At 43.4% G+C, this 22,058-nt stretch overlaps 1 protein-coding gene across 1 annotated transcript in view; it reads right to left on the reverse strand.

The window, feature by feature from the left end:
• Nucleotides 1-22,058, reverse strand: part of USP6NL (USP6 N-terminal like) — a 927,917-nt gene that overhangs the window by 10,279 nt on the left and 895,580 nt on the right. The gene's annotated exons all lie outside the window — the stretch shown is intronic.

Raw genomic sequence — 22,058 nt, forward strand, 5'->3', positions numbered from 1 at the left:
ATCATAGGCCCGGTTATTTGTTGCCTACCCTAAACCCCAATTCCCCCGGCCTCCAGAGGTGGCTTATCTGTAACAGCGGAGGAGCGTCACCCTCTTGCTAAAAGAGGAAACATAAAATAACTAAAGCATTTTATTTTTGCCTAACAGTTGACACGAGTCTTCAGCGGGTGGCGCAGTACCAGGCAATCCCGTTGGAGGGGCATGGCAGGGAGAGGCGTGTTGAGTACTTTTAAGTACGCATGTGTGTTTGGCCGGCCAAACACACATGTGCACTAACATTTCTTCAACCCGGCTGAGTTGCACAGCCAGGTTGGAAAAAACCCAGGCAAAACATAGCAGCAAACAAGGCCACTCAGACCAATCCCAGCGCTTCTCTCATGCTGGAGTCTGCGCTGTCAGAGTCCAGGATCGGAGGAGAGAAAGAAAGCAGCGGCAGGTAAGTGATATTTTAATTATTTTTAGTTATGACTTTCGTTTTTGGTTGTATTTCCCCCCACCAGCCTCACTACTAAGCAATAATAGCAGCCGCCACTGCCGGCCTCCAGCCATCAATATTAATTTCCTACACACATTTTTAGGTCAGGTTGGGTCTTTTAATTAATCACCACTTCACAAAGGTTACCGCTAACTATTGAAGTCACAGTCATCTCTATTAACCCACTAACATATACTACAGCGCTTTAAATGGGTCAGCACTCTCAGGAAGTAGGTACCCTAACTTCTTAAATTTGAAAGGGGAGTATCATTACTTCTCAGCACTGGTGTCATGCATTTAATGGGAGGGTACTGGCCCTTTCTGTAGCAAACAGGTACTCTCAACACGGAGTACCTTGCATTTCTATGTTTCCATTTAAAGCCGTGCTATACTGTACAATGCACTGGAATTTACAAGTTCAGTAGGTTTCGTTTGAACTGCCCAACTATGTTAACACTTGGGGTGATGTATCGGTGAAACTTTACTCATTTGTTTTTGGGTTCATTAAAGGACAGCGTATACTGGGCACTTAACAGAGTCCTATCCTAAGTTAAAAGGATCAGAGCTCACACAAACAAGTGGAGGTCCATTGAGTGTGTCGTTAGAGTATTAACGTGAATGACTGTATTTGTGGGCACTGTGCATGTTGCAAAGTTTAATAATGTGTACCAATGAGATGAGGAGAAAAATATATCCATAGTGCTGAAAGTTTTTAACAGTGTTAAAGGAATATATTAGAGGAGGCTGACCTTGAATTGAAAACACAAATAGTGACTGTGTTGCATAAAAACATTACTTTAATTACAAGTTAGAGGGAGTACGAATGGTGGATTATGATTTTAGAGCTCTATTTCAAATTAATACATGTTTTAAATAGTGGTTTCTTACGCTTAGAACTTACACACAGAATATTTTGTTCTGAGACGTATTTAAGTGTTTTATACTGATTGTTTATATATACATATATATCTAGAAGGTTTTCAACCGTCTGAATTTTAACATATCATTTATTGAAAATATGATTTTTCTTTCACGTTTTTTGGCACTTGCACTTTATATAATCAAGCATTGAGAAATAGATATATCAGAGATGATCAAGTAAGACTTAAAATTGAAGGGGAGTGTTGCATTGAATTATAATCGTATCTTGCAATTGATTTGTTCACATCATTAATATGTGCAATAGTATATGCAGTAGAGATTGAGTATTTCAACACTTTATTGCTATTTTTGTTTCAATGCTTCTACAAATATTTTTCAATATGAATAGATTTAACTAGGTCATTATGATTGTACATGTTTGTTTCACCCATATATTCGTGAGCACAATGCTTTAATTGTCTTTCTGTTCTTATCTCGCCATTGGATCTGTTCGTAACTTTTGATTCAATGCTTGATTTATATCACTTTCCACCCGTGCGTCCTGTTTCTTTAGGCGCATGGGCTTTTATCTTCCATAAAATGCTCTGCCTACTCCGGACGCGTCATGTGACCAAGCTCCGTCTGCGGAGCGAAACGCGTCAGGGAGGGCACTTGCTCTGACACTTTTAAAATAAACTTTTGCACTGCTGACACTTTCACCGGTGTTATGGCGTCAATGATTTAATATTGAATCGATTGTGGAGAAGAGGTCTGTGCCCATTCAGGACTGCAGCGAGAAGCGGTCGGGATTCCTTTGATATATATATATATATATATATATATATATATATATATATATATATACACATATATATATATATATATATATATACACATACATATACACACATACATCAGTATTGCAACTTTGGCTCAGCTGAGTCAAAAGAATGACATGCACTCTCAACTGGTTGCAAATAAACGTAGGTTTAATGTATTGTCATATGTGGTTTCCAAACAGCATATACCATGGAGTATGATGTGGTATCGTTGTGATGCAGGGAAGCCTCCCCTGGATGTGCACCTATGGCACAAGGGATATTGAGGCCCCAAGGGATTTGGAATGAATATATATAGCGCTCTCAGGAAAAACAAGTCTCAGCCTCCTATAAGTTGCAACGTGTTTAATTCACACAACGCGTTTCAACTGCTTCTGCAGTCTTGGTCACGTGTAAAAGTGCACCACCTGTGACTGGCTTAAGTAAAAAACAACATGGTGAAAATAGAATACGGCTCTGTCCAGAGTCAACATTCACGTAAACATTGCGGCCATACTGGAGTGTTGCCAAAGAGTACATCGTATAGTGGCATGAGCATGTGAGAAAGACATGTTTCGTACAATTGGTGCATTAAAGTTACAAATGAACAGTGCATAGGACAATACCTGTAAGTAAACAAACTCTGTATTGCTGGTAGTCTATAGTCCAACTCATGCTGCACAATGTTGTAGATGCGTATGAATCTGATACACAACACTCTAGTTATATGGTGATACACCCCTAAGTGGGGAAATGATGTCCTGGGCCCTTGTACGACTGTTTGAAAATTGTTCAAAAATTGCAATGAACGCATGGTGCGTGAATCCTCAATGCGTTCAAGTGCGGTACACAATTGTCCCACCCGCATGTCGCAAAAATGCATGTGAAGCCCACGTTATGGTTAGGAGCTCGCAGTGTTGGACAGTGCCTCCCGTGAGCAAGGTCTGAAGTCAGACTGAAACGCGTAGGGTTTGTAGTTGGTAGGAAAATATTGCCGCTTAAATAAAATCGAAGAGCGTGCCATAAACTGCCTGCAAAGTGCGGTGCGAGTGGATTCTTTGGCAAGACGTTTTATTTCATGCTCATACCTCACAAACGATGACGCGTTTCGGACGCTCCTGCTCAAAACCATACCCTTTCAGGCTTAGAGTGCCACATAAATGTTGGCAGAAATGAAGCAGAGACCTCAGGTCAGGGTTGCTTTTATTCATTTCAGGTTGGCTTGGATGCCATTTTACCAGTCCAAAGCTAGAATACTGTGCCTGGAGTAGTGAAAGGCTTTTGTCATTTTACAGCTCAGTTTGGATGGCACTAGCTAGTCCTATGCGTGAAGGCTTTACTGTAAAAATGGCAAAACACTTTTACCCTTTCTAGCTGGGCGTGGAGGCACTGTGTAATCCTATGCTTAAAAACTTTGTTAGAAAAACAGTCTTTTTAGGTGAGCTAAATCAGTGTTGACACCACACACAGTCACGCACACTCTCACACACACAGTTACTCTTTTATGTTTTCCACACTGGTGTGAAGGCAGTACACTCTTGCTAGAGAGACTGAAAGTATTAAAGGGGCGAATCTATTCAGCCCCGCTACGGTCGATCTACGTAACAACCAGAATTATTCATAAAATGGCCACTAAAAATACTTACTGCACAAAAGGGGAAAGAAAGCGTCAAGGCTCGCTGCAGAAAACAATGCTTGTGCTAGATGGCTGTTCCACTGTGATGGAAACGAGTCTGGGGAGACATTAGATCTGCAGATCGTTCGGGAGCCGAAGCTTTCCTGAACGAGGCAATTGTAGCGCTGCGGGAAGCGCCGCGCGGGTCTGAAGCTCGAGCCTATCCAACTCTACATGGAATAATAAAGCACTTTACGTATATTGCGGGGTTTGTGGGAAGGGGGATCAATGACTACGAATGATAAAAACTAATTTTATGATGATCGGATGTCAGTCTATCGACCCGAGGTGTCACAGATATTACATGGGAGGGCTCACAGGCGGCAGAGATCGCCCTGCAGACACACGTATAGGTTCGTGGAGTTCTCACAGCTGGAGGTCAGATTTGAAATGGTGTGATGCGCGGTTCTAAGGGAAGGGAAACACAGAGGAATCGGATTACACGCTTTCATTTATGAAATACTGAACCTCGAGGCCAGAGTTCCGCGGGGTTTAAGCTTTTCTATTGAAGACAGAGATTGCAAAGCGCATTGTTAATAAATTTGAAGAATGTTGTGCCTTGGGATCCCGACAAAAATGTATGTGATCGTTAGAAAAAATACACATTGGCTAAAATCAATAGGATAAAATATCATAGAAATAACACATTAACAAATGCACGTTTTCCAATGCTGCACGTACTTTATTATTATTATTTTTTATTATAAAGCGTAGTTGATGCATACACTATATCGGCAGTATTTTTGTTCTACTTCAAAATTAATGTAAGTATGCTATTTCAGTGGTCTTTGCCGCCACCCAGCGGCCGTCACTTTGAGCTGCAAGGCAAAAGTGGTCTCACAAGTATCATCAAATCATAAATTGCACAAAGAAAGTCCATTACGTAAAGTAGAATCTTAAAACTAACATGTTACCTTACCGCGGTGCTGTATATTTCCTGCTTAAGTTCAACACAATAAGCAATAACTTATTTCCATTAAACAATCTCACAAACTAAAGAGAAATGGATTAATATCTCGTTGTTTCACAGTTTTTAAACAGCGGTTTATATTGAGGTAGTTCAGTCACGTGAATAAACCGTGTTAAGAACTCTGGTTCCAAAACCGTAAATCTGACGAAAAGAATACATCGTCTGTCTAAGAGTTAGTCATACTAAATTTTTTATATAACTTTCAGCTGCGACAGGTGTACTGGTCATATAGGGTTCGAAATTATAACCTACAGGTTTTTATGTCTAGTGTTAGCCAATATTTTTCGCTTCAAATAAAAATGTATATGCGATGCATATTTACTCGTTAAAGCTACCAGTAAGCCCTCTTCATCAGTTAGTGTACCGTGGCGTCATTGATGTTTTGCTTCTGCCACGCTCATTATAAGCACGGGGCTCATGTTCAGTCCAGTTCAGTCAATAGTTTACCTGACTGCGAGTGACGGCATTCTGTTCTTGCACAGTGTGCACATCTGCACAATAAGTAGTCCTCTTCAGTCGGGAACTATTGGTGCAATTTTTGCTTTTAGGAAATGCGTATTTTCAAATATGTGTCTTTATTTAAAAAATAATTCACCAACAAAATAAGCATTCATAAAGGAAAAATGTCAGCAGCCAACGACAGACCATTTGGCGTTGCCAATGATTGTTTTTTGTGTTTTTTTTATAATTGATATTTCGAATATTTCGATAACGCTCCTTCTTCTCTCTCACCCCTCCACGCCTGTCATCTTTCCCGCGCTTCCTGACGTTTTTCCTGGAGCATCTAGTTAATTGTTTACTATACCTATGCTGTACTGTAAAAATACATCTAAATCAGGGAACAATGCCAGACACCTTAATTTCAGCAGCCCACCTACTGAAAACATTACACACTAAACAGAGAGGCAACACATGCCAGCTCAATTTTAGCTTCTTGGAAGATTTGAAGATTACTAAAATGATCACTTGCTATCATTCAGGCAAAATAGATTCTATTCACCAAGTAACAGTGCCTTCATGCCATGCACACGAAAACAACAGAGCGTAGGTGGCCAGTCATGAGGCCCAGACTGTCCAATCTGAGATCAACAACAACTGACAAGACAAGGGTTCCAGTGTTCCTTACACATTGTATCATCAGACCCATGCTACATTGTGTTGGGCTCCTAGTGGCTCAGTATCTATAGCTAGTACCCAAGACAGGTCTCATTACAATATCAACCCACACACCACTAAAGCCTTTACTCCTAACAGCTTGTTTTAAAGGTCACAGATGTATAAGAAAGACCAAGAAGGCTCACTGGGCTTACAGAATGTGCTTGCACTGGAAAGCATGCTGCTTGGGAAGAAGGCATTAGAATCATTCGATATCCTGTGCAAAAGGCTGCATTTGAAAATGGTTTACATTTATTCAGTGTTTTATTTAGCGCGAACATGACCCACTGAGTATCAGAGCGCTTCACAATTTCATAGTATAAACTGTTACTACAATTCAAGAGAGAAGGCATCTGAAGAATAGACTGAATAGTCGGAGTAAAAAAAGCGTACATCTCTGTGGTTACAAGCTGCTGAAATAAACAAGTTATTAAAGCAATCCATGTGTTTGAACTTAATGTTTTGACAGTCTGAACAATGTGTAGCGCATGAACGTTTTTACTGTGGTCTAAAATAGTCGCCTTATTGATCTGTCATATTCACAGTGCAACTCATTTTAAATGTTTTAATTAATTCCCTTTGAGTGTAGTTATTCTTAAGGGGCAGAACATTTTTATATACAGACATATATTTAAACCAGTTTTATCTTTTACCTATGTTTAACTCACAATAAGAATAGCCTGAAGCCAGTGAACATTTCTGATAAGGTAGTGGGAAAAGTAAAAAGAAAAATGAAATGTTCAAACAGCAACAAATTCGCACACAGTCACTACCCATCAGAACAAACATTTAGTCGTTTAAATATGGAACAACTCCCTCCAACTAACGCAATGTACTTCCATTCAATTAAATGGCAGATTAAAACTTACATCTATCACCATTTGACTGTTTTAAAATCACGTAGGTAATTAGCTTCAGAGAGGATGGTTTGTTAGAAGAAACAGATGTGGAAAAGGGATCTCATTCATTAACTATTTTTAGTCATTTAAAACACGCTATGCCATAAATTAGTTTTTGGAATCAGTTTGTTTCCTATCTGCATTAACCACTCAATGCTCATTTAATTAAGCCTGCCCTATAGGAAAGAGTTTAAATTCAAAGACTCCAATTCCAGCAACATGGCATCCAGGAGCGCCTTACTTTTGTCAAGAATACAGAATGTTGCCATTGTAGGTGTGGGAAAGTCAGAGTAGAATACTGGGGAATCAACTGACTGCTGCTGCTACTGTTGGAAAAGCCGGTTTTGCAGAGCATCCCAGACTTTTCTCCCTCACCTGGATGAGCATCTGTAGCAAATGCTCCGCTACACAACATAGGCATTTTTGACAGGGTGAAATTACTTTAGACATCACCACAAGTCCCAAAAGTGATACACTTTGTGACTAAAATCCTTATCCACCTTTCCCAATTGCTCCTTTGACTCTCAAAGACAGGCATTGATTAGATTACATTTCAGCAGCACAAAAATGGTTAAGTCTTCTCACCAAGGGAAATCTAACAGGTATGCTTCTTTTATTATTTTTACATAAATCGATCCATCCAAAACACCTCAACTAACAAGCAATTCTATTAATCTCATGCCCCATTTTAAGGGTCTCATTTACAATCATAATATTATTCAAGGGGAAAGGCACTCCCAGTAGCGTCTGGCTGCACCCCAGTCAATAACCCTGTGTGTGTCCTCCATTTGATAATATTGCTTAATTAGTGTCACGGATAGTGTGACGAGTAGGCCGACACCGATAATATGCATGACTGGTGGTGCGTTCCTCATGAAAAGGGTACTCTTATTTCTTCACAGCTGACGGATTCGTCTGAGTGGACTGTGTGTCCCTGACTCCCGTCACAGAGCAACATTCCTCCTTTATTTCAGCCGGGTCCTTTAACTGGGAGCGCTTCTCCGATGACTCTGCCTCCTGGACCCCTTGACATGACCGGCGGACCTATGAAGCAGGAGAGAAGCCCGGCATCGGAAGAAGGCGGAAGAGAAGAATCCTGAAGGAGTGGAGTATCGGAGAACAAGGAAGCTGAAGAAGTCAAGACGAGAAGGAGCCTCAGGAGGAGAGATGTCTGCTGCTGATACCCGACATGAGGGAAGCAGTTAGGAAGAGGAGCCAGGAGGCCAACGACCCCACGCTTCGCCCGTCACGTTCCTGAAGGAGCGTGGCTGACTCGGGTAAGTGCAAAGTTTTCAGGGTGGGCCGGGAAGGGGGGAGTAAGTCGGCATTAGCGCGCAAACATCATCAACCCCTGTAACCCCAACTGCCCTCCCTTCACCTTCGCACAAACCCAGCCGCCGGACCCTGTCATCTGGTGATTCCTCACTCCTTTTCCCTTGAGAAGAGAACACCGTAGCACCCCTATTCACCAAATACGCTCTTCTCTTTACCGAGGTCAAGAAAACCTCCAGGCCATCGAGAAAAGGACGGTCTCCCAATAATTTACTCGAACTGTAGCAAAGAAATCAAAATCCTGCTTAAACCACATCTATTTGGCTATCTCACTCCTTTCAGGCGCTCACAATTAGAAATCTGGAAAGTCAGGAGATGGATTCAAGACCATGAATGGCAGTGGGCTATAATATAGAATTCTAGCGCGCCGTCGCGGGCTATACATGCTATTAAAGGCCCACTCCAGTGTTAAAGGCCTGAGCCGAAGGCCAAGCTACGAAGGCTATAAGGCTATTAGAACATTCTGCCACTAGAGGGCAGAATGTTCTAACAAATAAAACTAAGGCCTCTCAGAGCCCGAGGGGGCTTAAAACCCCTCGGGCTCCAAGAGGCCTTTGTGAAAACAACATTAGAATGGTGCTTCGCGGGCCTTTACTGGCCCTTAGAAGCACGGAGCACTCCATTGTCTTCAAAGGAGTGCTCTACATTCCAATGTTCTAAAATTTATTAGAACACTGGAATGCTGGGAGCTCCATTGAAATAAATGGAGTGATATCAGCTTCTAATGGCTGGTAGAAGCCTGGAGATCCAGCATTCCAATGTTGTCCTTCACAGATGTTGCTGTGGACAAAGGCTTCACGGAGCATGCAGGAATTTTAATCCCCTCAGGCTCCCTGAGGCCTTTGTTTTATTTGTTACAACATTCTGCACTCTAGTGGCTCCCTCCAGCTACAGACTATGGCGCCCGGAGTACCGACTGCGAGAACGGTGCCCCCTCTCTGAACTGCATGCCAGGTTAAGGTGTGGCTAATTTCCTGTAACATACGGTTACTACCAGTGAATCTCCAAAGAAGAAAAAGATCACTGGTTTTGAATTCTTTTTTCACACTTTTTTTTCACTGTTTTACACTATCATACCAACTGTGAAAAATTACTGTCGTGTAAAAAGAGGCACACCTTGGTCCTGATGAAAGCCACAACACTTCTACTGAGGGTCAACTGGCTGAACCATGTAGACCCCTTTTCGTCACTGACTCGCAGGTATATGTTAACCCTGCTAGTGCCCTGTTTTTAATCCTGATCCCAGGACGTGTTAATAAAGGTATATTACGTACTTGGGAGCCAGTTTTATCTCACCTTCTCACCATTATCATACTCATTTGCGCTGTGCATCTCACCCAACCTAGTTTGCCATTCATCATTGTTGGATTTATTATATCCTAAACTAGGAACAAAAAATCTCTGAGCTCCTCCCTCTCAGAGAGGGGGTTGTAGCCCGTAGCGGGACTAGGTTTTCTTGTCACGAGGAGAATCCCAATGATGAAGCATGTCACCTATGGTCCCCAAGGGACGTTAACACTTTGGATAATCTCTTTCTTTTGCTTTCATTTCAGACCCAAGGGTTCTATATTGTGTAACTGTTGGAATGTTCTGGTAGCCTTATAGCCCTCCGTAGATGGGCTATACCAGCACATGTCAATAACATCTTGTCCAACTTCCTCCTGTCCAATAACATTCTGGACGACTCCCAACACGGGTTTAGAGCTGGTCATAGCTCTGAGACAGCCTTGCTCAGTGTCTCTGAGGACCTCCGTTCCATTCTTGACGCCGGCGGTACTGCAGCACTGGTCCTATTGGACCTCAGTGCTGCCTTTGATACGGTGTCACATGAGGTCCTCTTGATGAGACTGGAGGAAATCGGAGTTACAGGGGCTGCCCTGGGGTGGTTTAGAGACTTCCTGTCTAACAGGTCTTTCAGAGTCTCCACCCCCCCCTACATCTCGAAGGAGCATAGCATTGGACAGGGAGTGCCGCAGGGCTCGTCCCTTAGCCCTACCCTGTTCAATGTCTATGTCCGCCCCTTAGCGGAGGTGGCCAGAAAGAATGGAATGGCCTTGGTATCATATGCAGATGATACCCAGTTGGTGGTGGCTTTGAATAACAACAATGGTCTGGAAGCCAGTCATTTCAAACAGACACTCATCGACATCACCAATTGGATGACGGCGAACTTTCTCCAACTAAACGCCGGTAAAACCGAGATTCTCCTCTTGGGAAAGAACACCGCTTCCTGGGGAGACAACTGGTGGCCTGACATTCTGGGCTCTCCCCCCAAGCCGAAAGACTGTGTTAAAAATCTAGGTGTCTGGATTGACTCGGCTCTAAAATACACCACCCACACTAAGAAAGTAGCCGCCACGTGCTTCGGCATCTTACGCAACATCAGGCCCATCCTGAAGTTCTTTGACTGCCGCACCCGCCAGCTTATCGTCCAGGCGACGATCCTTTCTAGACTGGACTATGCCAGCTCTCTCCTTTTAGGAGCAAACCTGGCCGAAACCACCAGACTGCAGAGAGTCCAGAATGCGGCTGCCAGAGCCCTGGTCGGCCTACCTCGCCACTCTTCTGTTTCAGGAACTTTAAGGAAACTGCATTGGCTCCCGGTGGGAAGAAGGATCCAGTTTAAGGCTCTATGTTTAGCCTTCAAGATCCTTAAAACCGCCTCTCCCCCACTGTTGAGCCCCCTCCTGTCTGAGTACACACCCACCAGATCTCTCCGTTCAGAGGGACAACATCTAGTGACCATCCCACGCACCAGACTTGCCAGAGTTGGGGGACGCTCTTTCAGCCTTCTTGCCGCCAAGCTATGGAACAGCCTGCCTGTAACCATACGGGGGATGCATGATCTTCTAGCCTTTAGGAAAGCCATCAAAACCCATCTTTTTCAATAACCCTGTTTTTTGTACATCTTCATTCTTCCCTTTGGTCAGTTCACAGCGCCGGGACGCCCCTTGGCTGGGGCAGCCGTGCGCTATATAAATTCACATAACATAACATAACATAACATTAAAGCCCCGCTCCCTTGTTAAAGGCCCTTGCCTTTGGCTCAGGACTTTAACGCTGCAGCCGGCCTTTAATGACTGGTATAGCCTGCTACGTCGGGCTAGAAGGCTATTTTGGAACATTGGAAAGTTCAGAGCTTCATTGAAGACAATGGAGCAGCTCCAGGCTGATAATAGCTGGTATAAGCCTGACGCTAAAACATTCCAATATTTGCCTTTATGTTTCTCACTTTTTAATTTAGAACATTCTACCGTTAGTGAGTGGAATTTTCCTAAAACCTTATTGCGCTTCTACCTCAAGCTATACCACTTAAAGGCCCTCTTCCTCGTTATAGGCCCTCGCCTCATGTTCGGGCCTATAGCTCAGGGTTAGGGCCTTTAACAGCCTAAAACAGTAATTAACATTGAAGCAGGCTATAATATAGACCTAGTGATCAACATTCCAATACTTGCCTTTCTGTTTCTTCCTGTTTGAAGTAGAACATTCTACTCTCACTGGTTGGAATGTACTCATGCCTCGGGATATACCAGTTTTTAAAGTCCTTGTTCCTTGGGACAGGCCCTCAAATGTCTCTCTCAGGCCTATCACTAGGGAGAGCCTCTAACGACTGAAATAGCACAAGGCAGCAGTCATAATGCCATATCAAAAACTTGTCTGGAAGGGGTCAAGAATGTTTAATGTATTGAAATGAGTTGCAGCCACTTGCTTTATAATCTTGGACTGTAAATAAAACTGGCCTGAAACTGGAATTTATTTTTAGGACTGGTACCACTAAAAGAAACCACAGTGAAAACCTTCTTTTCAAAGAAAATAGACTACTGTGACACAATTGGAACCCAAATTAAAACAAGGAACAAGAATTGTTCAGAAATTTAGATTATGTCTAGAAAATATTAATTGTTTCTTAAAATGAAAGTAAATGTTTAAATAACATTTATAGTAAGAGCTGATTATGTAAAAGTATGAAGATAAAAATCATTTATGTGACAGCTTTTTTCTTTTCCACATATATTAATACCAATGCTTTTAAACAAGGTTAGGTAAAAAGAATAAATGTACAAATAATGTTAAATAGTGTTTTGAATACAAGTTCGGAGACGAACGTAGAACACACAGAACATGTAGCACCAACATTTAATTAGTATGTGCTCTTTATAGTGGTAAAGTGCACGGAGTTGTTCAGGATACATTGCATGAAATAAGTATGAAGTACATACAATGTTTAACATAACAATCCCCCAAATATGTATATAAAAAATGCTAGAAGCATTGGGATGTAAAATGTTCCCAAATGCATAATTTCCAATGCTTTACAAAGTTACGTTTTCATTTTACAGATTTTGTGCATCTTGAAATGTCTTTGTTTTCAGGCATGTGAGAGACTACATATTTCAATGCATCGGTATATTGACGTAGCGATGGGATCCTAGCAAGCAGGGCCAGAGTTTCTCAGTTCAGTTCCTAGAAAGATCATTATTGTAGGGACACAGCCCTGGCATGACATGGCGACAGCTGGGATGCCAGCTGAAATCTGCATCGAGACTGATCAGAGGTGGAGATCAGAGCGACCGAGATTATCACCGAGACATTTGGAGAAAAATAGCGATCAGCAGGCCAAAGGACAAGGAGGAGGAAAAATAAGATTTCCAAAGCATTCTTTCCTGCTGAAACATAAAACACGAACCGAAATAACTGCATGTATTGTAACCCAGCACAACCAAGAGCTAAGGTAAAAAAAAAACCAACAAAAAAAGAAAAACTACGTTGGATTTCGTTTTATCACAGGCAAACGTTTCTAAAAAATATTCGACAATTAAGACCATTGGCAGCTATCCGTTTACAGAAGCCATTCAAGCAAAAATCTTGGTAAAAAGAAAGTGTAAACGTGCACTAGTTTCATAGGCAGAGAGAACTATGTTAAGCTATACACCATGAACACAGAGTTTCGAATTCAACGGCCTGTTTGTATTAAACATGTAAATAATCTAAAATGGGGTATATCTAATATGCCGATTTATAAATCACATTTTGTCCAGATTTTAAGGATTTAGCATTGTCCATACAGACCATTGCCTGGCAGTACATTTATTTTTTGTCTGAATTACCACAATAATGACATTTCATTCTAGATTTGTAGCAGAAATGTGTATGCAAGCAAAAATAAATGCGCATCTCCATTAACAATTAGTTTTACAACTAAATTAGTGTATTCGAGATGAGGGTATCTCTCTTAGGTAAACCGTAATATACCGTACACATTAATGATTTGAGATTTATTTTCAGGTGCTCGGGCTGGCGTGGTGAGGGATCAGGCGGTACAAACTAAGGACTGCCATTCCCCTATGGATACAGTGGGCAAGCATCTGTTTTAAACAGTTATTTGATATTCATTCTTAAGCTGGAAAATGCCAAATCTAAGGTTACACAAAACTGGTTGTAAATTCTGCAGCGCCTGAGAGCCCAACAGAAGGGTATGGGTGAAGACCATGTTCTGACCTAGAGCTTGTTGGCACTGACCTTAACCTACAAAGTCTGAGGACAGTGAAACATGTATAAAACATGGTCAGACTTAAGCTGCATTTCCCCTGTCAGTCAATAGACTTGGAAAACATATAGCTTTAGTGATGTCACTTATGACGTGAATGAAGAAGTGATATTTGATATCACCAGTGGTCGTGAGCAGCAGTGCCAGTACCAGCCACTCTGTAGTTATAGTAGGGTGAGCAGAGATGCTTTTGGTCTCTTTCTATTTTTGTCTATTAATAACGTTTGATGAATGTGCGTGAAACTTTGCAGATGACCCACAGTTTTGCGGTGTCTGGTCAAGGGGAGTGCACAGAAAACAAGCATTTGTAATCCAATAGGTCTCGCATTAGGAAAGTTTGAGCTATTGGTCTTGTAAATGACAATTTTTTTATTTATGTGTTGTTTTTGAAAATATCTAAATTAATAGCTTTGTTATTTACAATGCCAAATAGTTATAACTTTCGCAAATGTGACAGCTATAGCATTTGTAATGCAACATGTTTTGTATTTATGTGACTTAGATGTATTGATATTACAAATAACAATGGCTTTTAATTTTTTTAAATAATTAATACTTAAATAAAAGTGATTGTAATTTATAATGGCAATAGCTTAAACTTTTGTAACTAACTTTTGTGAAGATTATGTTCAGTGTTTTTTATTGTGACGAAAATCCAAGAACAGAAGTGAAATATTAACATCTTTTGTGATATTTGTAATAAAGCTTGAAACATTGAGAGAACATATTTGAACCAGTGATGCTGTGGTTGCGCTGAGTGATGCAGTGGTTGCGCTGAGTGATGCAGTGGTTGCGCTGAGTGATGCTGTGGTGGTGGTGCTGAGTGGTGCTGTGGTGGTGCTGATTGGTGCTGTGGTGATGCTGATTGGTGCTGTGGTGGTGCTGAGTGATGATGTGGTGGTGGTGCTGTGGTGGTGCTGAGTGATGCTGTGGTGGTGCTGAGTGGTGCAGTGGTGGTGCTGTGGTGGTGGTGCTGAGTGATGCTGTGGTGGTGCTGTGAGTAGGTACTTCTGCCCTGGCAAGTGAAGACAGAGAACGTTACCTCTTGTGTGAGAGTGAACCTCAGTACCCTGTGAGTGAAACTGATGCTATGAGCTCCCTGCATGCATGAGAAACGTGCACTCTCGGCTGCCCTGGCAGCCTCCTGCGTGTAATGATTGTACAGTGCACTGCTGAGTCTGTGGACTTGAGATAGGGTTTAATTAGAGGTATGTGAGCTGTGTGTATATGGTCTTCTTGGACCCCAAGGACCGATGGAGGCACAAAGTGAAATGTTATTACATTTTCTAGGAAATATCAAAATACCCCTCAAACACTGTTGCACATGAAGTATGACATGAGCTCATGTCAGTGCCGTTGTTTTAGTTTGGTTGTTTAATCGTTGTTTAGCAGGTTCAATAAGTTCATTTATATCATACTTTTATTTGGTGAATATTTCATTTCATATCCTCATTTGGTAATTTCCAATACACATTTGTAGCCAAAAAACACAAACGCTCCAATGCATTTCGGGCTTGGCCCTTTCTCAAGGAGCTCTGTTGGTGAAAATAATATAATTGAAATACGCAATAATATACGGTATTCATCACACAAAGTTGACAAATAAAGTAATGTGCAAGCGTGCAAAACAACGATTAAACAACCAAACTAAAACAACGGAGTCTATCTTTTGTGGCGAACCAAACGGTGTGCCCAAACGCAGGGACGCACTTACGATGTTTGTGCGCTAACTAACATTTATTTACTCAGCGTACTTGGACGGTTACGCTACCTGGTGGAGCACCCAATCTTATGAACTTTACCAATCTATTTCAACTTTTCAACAAACTACTGCTGTGCACCTAGCCACTTCTCAGTTTGCTCAGGTCAGTGCCAACATTAACATGCTGGATGCTTGGAAGGAAGGGTGCGGGAGGGGGGTTGGATGGGGTGACAAATATTGAAGCCAGCTACATTCCGTTCTGTCACTGCCTATTTCGTTTTGTTTGTTTATTTCGAGTATGTAATGTGTGTGTGTGTGTGTGTATCGCCTATTTACATTGCCCTGTGATTATTTATTTTTCCTTGTGCATTTCGTGTCTTTACCTTTCATTTTGTGTTTATCATCTGTTTGCACTGATTTGTGGCTGTCCGTATTTGAGTCTGTGTTTTGTGCCTATATGAATCTCGGTGTGAGAGAGAGGGTGGGGAGGCAACGAGAGAGAGAGAGCGCGCGTGTGTCTATGTGTGTGTGTGTTTGCATGTCTCTCTTTCGGTACCACTGAAAGATGCAAACAGTAATTGGCTGCCTTTGAAACGGAGCCTGGTTGTGGAGTGGAGGGAGGGGTGACAGCTGGAGGTGCGAACCAGCTGTAATACGGGAGAGCTGAGGGGGAGGCGAGGGGCGTGCAAGGAGCTAGGCAGAGCATGGCGAAATGGAGAGACCACAAGATTGTTTAACGAGGGAAAGAAAAACGCCCGAGGGGATTGAGTGGGTGTTCTGAATTCGGTTTTCATTTGAGAAACTCGGATCACTGCATGTGGTTTTAGTATTGTGACCTGGATAAGAAGTGTGTGTGGGGGGGTGAGGGGGGGGGGGGGGGCGGCGGGGGGTTAGGGGGGGCGCTCGAGCGCAGACTGTTACATAAAAAATGCTACGGGTCTTTAATATAACACACATCACAAACTGAATTGCCTACTAGTACTTGAGCAATGGCCGGTGCTATTTCTCCACATTACGTCACTTTTTATATTATCTTAAGAGTTGCAAGTAAGAGTCCACGCTTCAGGAAACAGGACCTGCTGCCTGTAGGTTATACATTATTCGCTGAAGAAAGCGCTCAACACCATCGAGATATACATACAGATTGCAACTCCACTCTTCAGACGCCTGCTGAGCGCACTCGCGCACTTTATGAACACTGGTACGGTTGGAGAGTCCCCGCCAGAATCTGGTAGGACAGTTGGTATGGAGGCCCTGGCGACTGACCCTACCACTCCCACCCCATAATGGCCCCCCAAGTATGTCCTGAGGTGTGAAGATGGTCTTTGAAGGCCGTTTACAGTCTTCCACATGGGTTTCTGGTGTGAGAACTGGCGACAACTGTTTTGGGGTGCCATAAACACGCCCGTGAGGTGTGAGCTCCCCCACCCTGTGGCTTTCTTTCATGGAAAGCGGACTCGCAGAATCCCTCGCCCCGTTCAAAAATATTTCAGTGATTTGTTTTGGTTCTGGCTGGTGGGGCCTCAGCCATAAATGAAAGATAAAGGGAGGGACTGCAGCATGGAGCGCCAGGCAGAGGGGGGGCTTTAGAGGGGAGAGAGCACGCAAGGGGGGGCATACAGTCAAAGAGAGAGAGACCGGCAGCAGACTCAGGAGAGAGCACGCGCACGGGAGGGGTAGAGGAGAGAGACAGTGAAAGAGAAAGAGAAGCTGAGACAGGCAGTCACAGAGAGAGGCAAGCCAGGCAGTGGTTAGTGAGAGAGGCAGAGACAGGTAGTGGAGTGAGATAGAAGTATAAAGAGAGGTGCGAGGCCAAGTAGAAAAGACAAGCAGACAGAAGGTCAATGGAAGAAAAAGAGAGACAGGCAGTCAAAGAAAGAAAGCGAGAGACATTCAGCGCAATACATTTTTTTTTTAGCTGGGAGACGAAGAGGGGATTAGTGGAAGGGATGCGATGCGGGGAGACGACAATAGGATTAGTGGGCTGCAAGCACACTCACACATCAATATTAGGCGGGAGGGGGTTCGAATCCAGGGGATGTAATGAAGTCTTGTCTGAGGCGGAAGGTGACGTGGATGGAGGGGCTCGGAGGTGGAAGATGTAGGAGACGTGCGTTTTGGGTAGGGCGTAGTTTCGTAATGCCTCCATTGTGTTGTATAAAAAAAAACGTGCACGCTGCGATGGTTATTATTAGCATAAAACATTACTGAGGGCAAAACATTAGAGGAAGAAAGAATGTGAAGTCAGAGGAAAATGGCCAGCATGTGGCAAACATTGGGAATATGGAAACAAGACAGAGCTATGTAAAATAAATATATTGGGCAGGCCGGACCTCACCTTCCAAACTGCTTGTGCACGTTAGTGAGACTACCTTGAATATTGTTTGCACAGAGTAGTAAGTCCTTCTTTGCTGCATTGTGTGCACACAACTAAAAAAAATTCTAGGGTGATGTGTGCATTCATTGGAAAGATCTCACTCAGAGTATTATATGCAGTCACTGGTAGGACCTCACCTTCCGTACTGCTTGTGCATGTTAGTGGGATTACCTTGAATATTGTTTGCACTGACTGCCTTCTCTGCTGCATTGTGTCAAGCCACTAGTGAGACTTCACCTGGACTGTTGTGTGCCCTTCTTACTGAGACCTCATGTGTACTCTCTGCATGCACGAGCAAGGGTTCCACACAAAGATGGTGCCAATAAAAGGAACTTTGTGCACGAATTTGCCCTGGACAGTTTGGTGCGCTTATAACTGAGTTTTGGATTACAAAACGATTGTGCACACTCGTGAGTGAGTCCTCCTTTTAAGTAGTGTCTACACTCACAAGTGAAAACTCATGACTGGGTTATTTAACACCTTGGCTGCTAGGGGGTTTTCCCCTCCTGTGCTGAAAGTGGTATTTATCATTGTTCATGACAAGGTCAACTCGTCATAAGCACAACTCAACCGTGCCTCATGACGAGCTGGCCTTGTCATTAGCATGGAAGGGGTTAAGTGTAATACGAGGGTGGTTGTTTGGCACGAAGTTGTGCAAAACATTGCGTTGATTTACTTGTCCTAACAAGGCCAAGCAGACACAGAGTAAACAAATATGTGCATTTGTAAACTCAGCTTCAGCGTGAACAGTATCTTGGCACTGAAAAAAGCAGACGTTTGTGCCACCTTGGAAGGATGAACGGCCCACAATGCTGTGGTGATTTGTGCCCTGCGATGTGAACTGTCTCCCTAGCACAAGCATCGAAATAAGGCCGCTCCACACGTCTAAATGAGGTGGGAACCACACAGATGGCGGACGAGGCCTTCAACATTTTTTGTCAGACTTCTTGAACACCTGTGTCCTCTAAATTAATTTCGAACCCTCTGCAGTAACCTGGTCATTCTTCTGCTTCAAGGCACTTACATGACATCATCATTGTAGAAAACAGAACCCAACGGAGCACTAAACCAGCAGAAATGTGCACTAGTGAAAAGCGCTTGCTTACAATTATTAAGAGCTTTTGATTGGTGAAGGGGAAGGGGAGATAATAGACTGCACATGGCACAGAAACAGAATCCGATATTTGTGAACAAGAGATCAAATATATGCATCAGGAGATCGAAACTGTGCAAAAGAATCAATATTTTAGTGTGTGCGAGTTGTACTAGAGGTGGCTTCCCAGGTTGGCTGCCTTTGAAACGGAGCCTGGCTGTGGAGTGGATGGAGGGGGTGACAGCTGGAGGTGCGAACCAGCTGTAATACGGGAGAGCTGAGGGGGAGGGGAGGGGCGTGCAAGGAGCTAGGCAATGCATGGCGAAATGGAGAGACTACAAGATTGTTTAACGAGGGAAAGAAAAACGCCCGAGGGGATTGGGTGGGTGTTCTGAATTCGGTTTTCATTTGAGAAACTCGGACCACTGCATGTGGGAGCCTGAGAAGCGTCCGTGAAGCAGGGGGCGGGGAGCCGAACCCTTTGATGTAGCTCACGGCCTGGCGGCCGTGAAAACAAGCAATTCGGGGGGAGGAGAAGGAAGGCCAGCACGCACTGCGCATGCTGGGGAAGCCTGTGGTAGGGAGGCTGATGGCTTTGAGGTGGGGAAATGCGCGTGCTTGTGGTCACGTGATTTCATATGAACTGTTGGAAATCCGCACACGCAATCCGCCTGGTTTAACTTTCTGGTTTCACCCCAATAGGTCTCTCTGCGAGACCTAAAAAGGGTGTCCCCAAACGGGGTTGAAATCCAATGCATTTTCCACAGATTTGTATTTTGCATTGCACGAAAACCGTCAGCTTGATTTTTATTAAATTTGACAGTATCACTTATTAGGGGGCACAAATAATTCTGTGGGGGTAGTGCAGATAATTAGAGTAAGTATTTTTTACGTTGTAAGGTTTTTCAATTTAGCACAATACTACCAAAAGTAGCAAGGAAGCCCAAAAAATAAACGAGACTGCATATGTAAAGTTTCAGATTTTCTACATAAACATCTGAAAAACCCATTTATGGTCACATACTAATGGAAACCTATAATTAAATACATAACAAATATATAACTTAATCTACTTATGTTTTCTTTGCATGATCCCTGCATCAAAAAATAAAACTGGCCCAGCCATCCAAACAAAAAAACATCTTTCTTATGCACCCCTGTGCAACAAAATGGAAAAGTGACCTAGCAGTTAGCTACACAAACTATTATATGGAAGACATGATAATTGGCCATTAGGAAGGGAAACAAAAAAATCTTAATTTTTATACCAACAATAGGGGGTTTGGGAGGCAGCTGACTGGGTATATGCCTGCACCATTTGGGCAACATTCTGCAAAGGTATGTAGTCAAAGGGATTTATAGTCTACCATCTTGGTCTGCCACCCACCCGTTTATGGTTAGGTGACCTGGTGGCAGGTAGTTTGTCATCTGGGTATTGTTTTCTTGGCAGCAGAAGCAGAATGGCCAAAGTTAAGGTACAGGAGGCACTCCACTTACTATGCGAAGCAGGGCACCGGACCTTTTGGTTGATGTGCTGCATCCAAACACCCACCCCCTGTGAGATGGACATCAGGTATGGTAGCCGATGCAGTGATGGCATGCTCAGTCATTGAGAGTACTGGCGAAGGTATAGTGCAGGCCCGTTGCGTGGCCATGGCAGAATGGAAAAACAATTAGCACCAGACAGTGCACTGCAGAAAATAGCATATGTAGGGCTGGGGCAGCAGACAGGGGTCAAGAAAGGGCCTGATAGTGTTCCAAGGGTAGGGGAGACATGTTGCTGCTGCCCCTGTCGACAGTCTGTAATTGGAGCAGGAAGGCCCACACAGGTTGGGAGGGGCAGGTTCAGGAGGCTTTGTCCAACACTCCGGTACAAGAAGCAGTGGAATAGGTTAGTGTAGGTCAGGAGTACCTTACAAAAGGAGGGTTGGCTAGACAGGGCACTACAGGGTTCGAGCTCACAGTGGCCAGGGGGAGTCGTCGGAGACCATAGAGGACCTGGGAAAAAAGGGGGTCTAGAGGGACCATAGGGGCTGGCCTTGGTTCATGTGGTTAAGCATGGCCGGGTCTCTGCATTGTGACTGTGCTTTTGGAATGGAGCGAGGATGAAGAAAGTGGGAGTTGAGGAAGATGTCAATTAGGAGCAGCCAGGTTTTGTGCAGGAAGGGATGCTAGAGGTTGGTAGGCGTTGACCCAGGAGTGTGGACCCCTCATAGGTCAGGGGAGGAGCACGCACAGGAAGGGAAATAAGCAGACGTAGCAGGGTCAGATGACAATTCAGAGAGGGAAGGCCTGTAAACCTCTTATCTCAAGGAGGCAAGGATGGGAACAGGGGATTTCAAGCAGTGGAGGTCGGCGATCGCAGTGTACGGGGCAGAGGAGCATCAGGGTGGTGGGGACAGGATATAAAGACAGAGGGTCAGCACACCGGACCAATCCCCTTCTTTGCAGGTGGCTAGACACAATGAAGCAGCGGACTCAGGCGAGAATGGTGTGGCTCAACTACCCTTAGGAGAAGCAAAGGCATGGCACAAAGTGGTCAACCAAATGGTATAATGGGACAGAGCGATGGCTGGCAAAAATGGTCCGGCAAGGCCTCTTCGGTGCTTTATGTAAACAGGCACAGAGCAACTTCAGGAGAGCGGACATACGGTCACAATGGCGTGCATCAATGGAGCTTTAAGAAGTTTCATGAAGGCCCCATTCTGACCAGGTAGAACATTACCCTGTGGAGAGGCGCAGTATAGCCAATCAGTTGAAGGTTCCACCATGTAGTAAATCAGTATAAAAAAAAATAACAATTATTAAATTAAAAGATTTTCATTTGCAAAACCATTGAAATTCGCTGAAAAAACAATAGGTTTCAGCCACGTTATATTTAGAAATTACCATTTACAAAACCATTGAAATTCGCTGAAAAAACCATAGGTTTCAGCCACCATTTAAAAAACCTTTGAAATTCACTGACAAAACCATAGGTTACAGCCACGTTATAGTTAGGAATTAGTATTTAAAAACTTTGCAAATTCACTAAAAAAACCATAGGTGTCACACACGTTATAGGTAGGAATTAGCATTGTAAAAACCTTTGAAATTCACTGATGTCATGAGTGATGTCACTGACCAGGTCATGGGTGATGTAATATGTGACGT

Source organism: Lissotriton vulgaris, chromosome 1_1, assembly GCF_964263255.1.
Source record: "Lissotriton vulgaris chromosome 1_1, aLisVul1.2, whole genome shotgun sequence".
NCBI lineage: Eukaryota > Metazoa > Chordata > Amphibia > Caudata > Salamandridae > Lissotriton > Lissotriton vulgaris.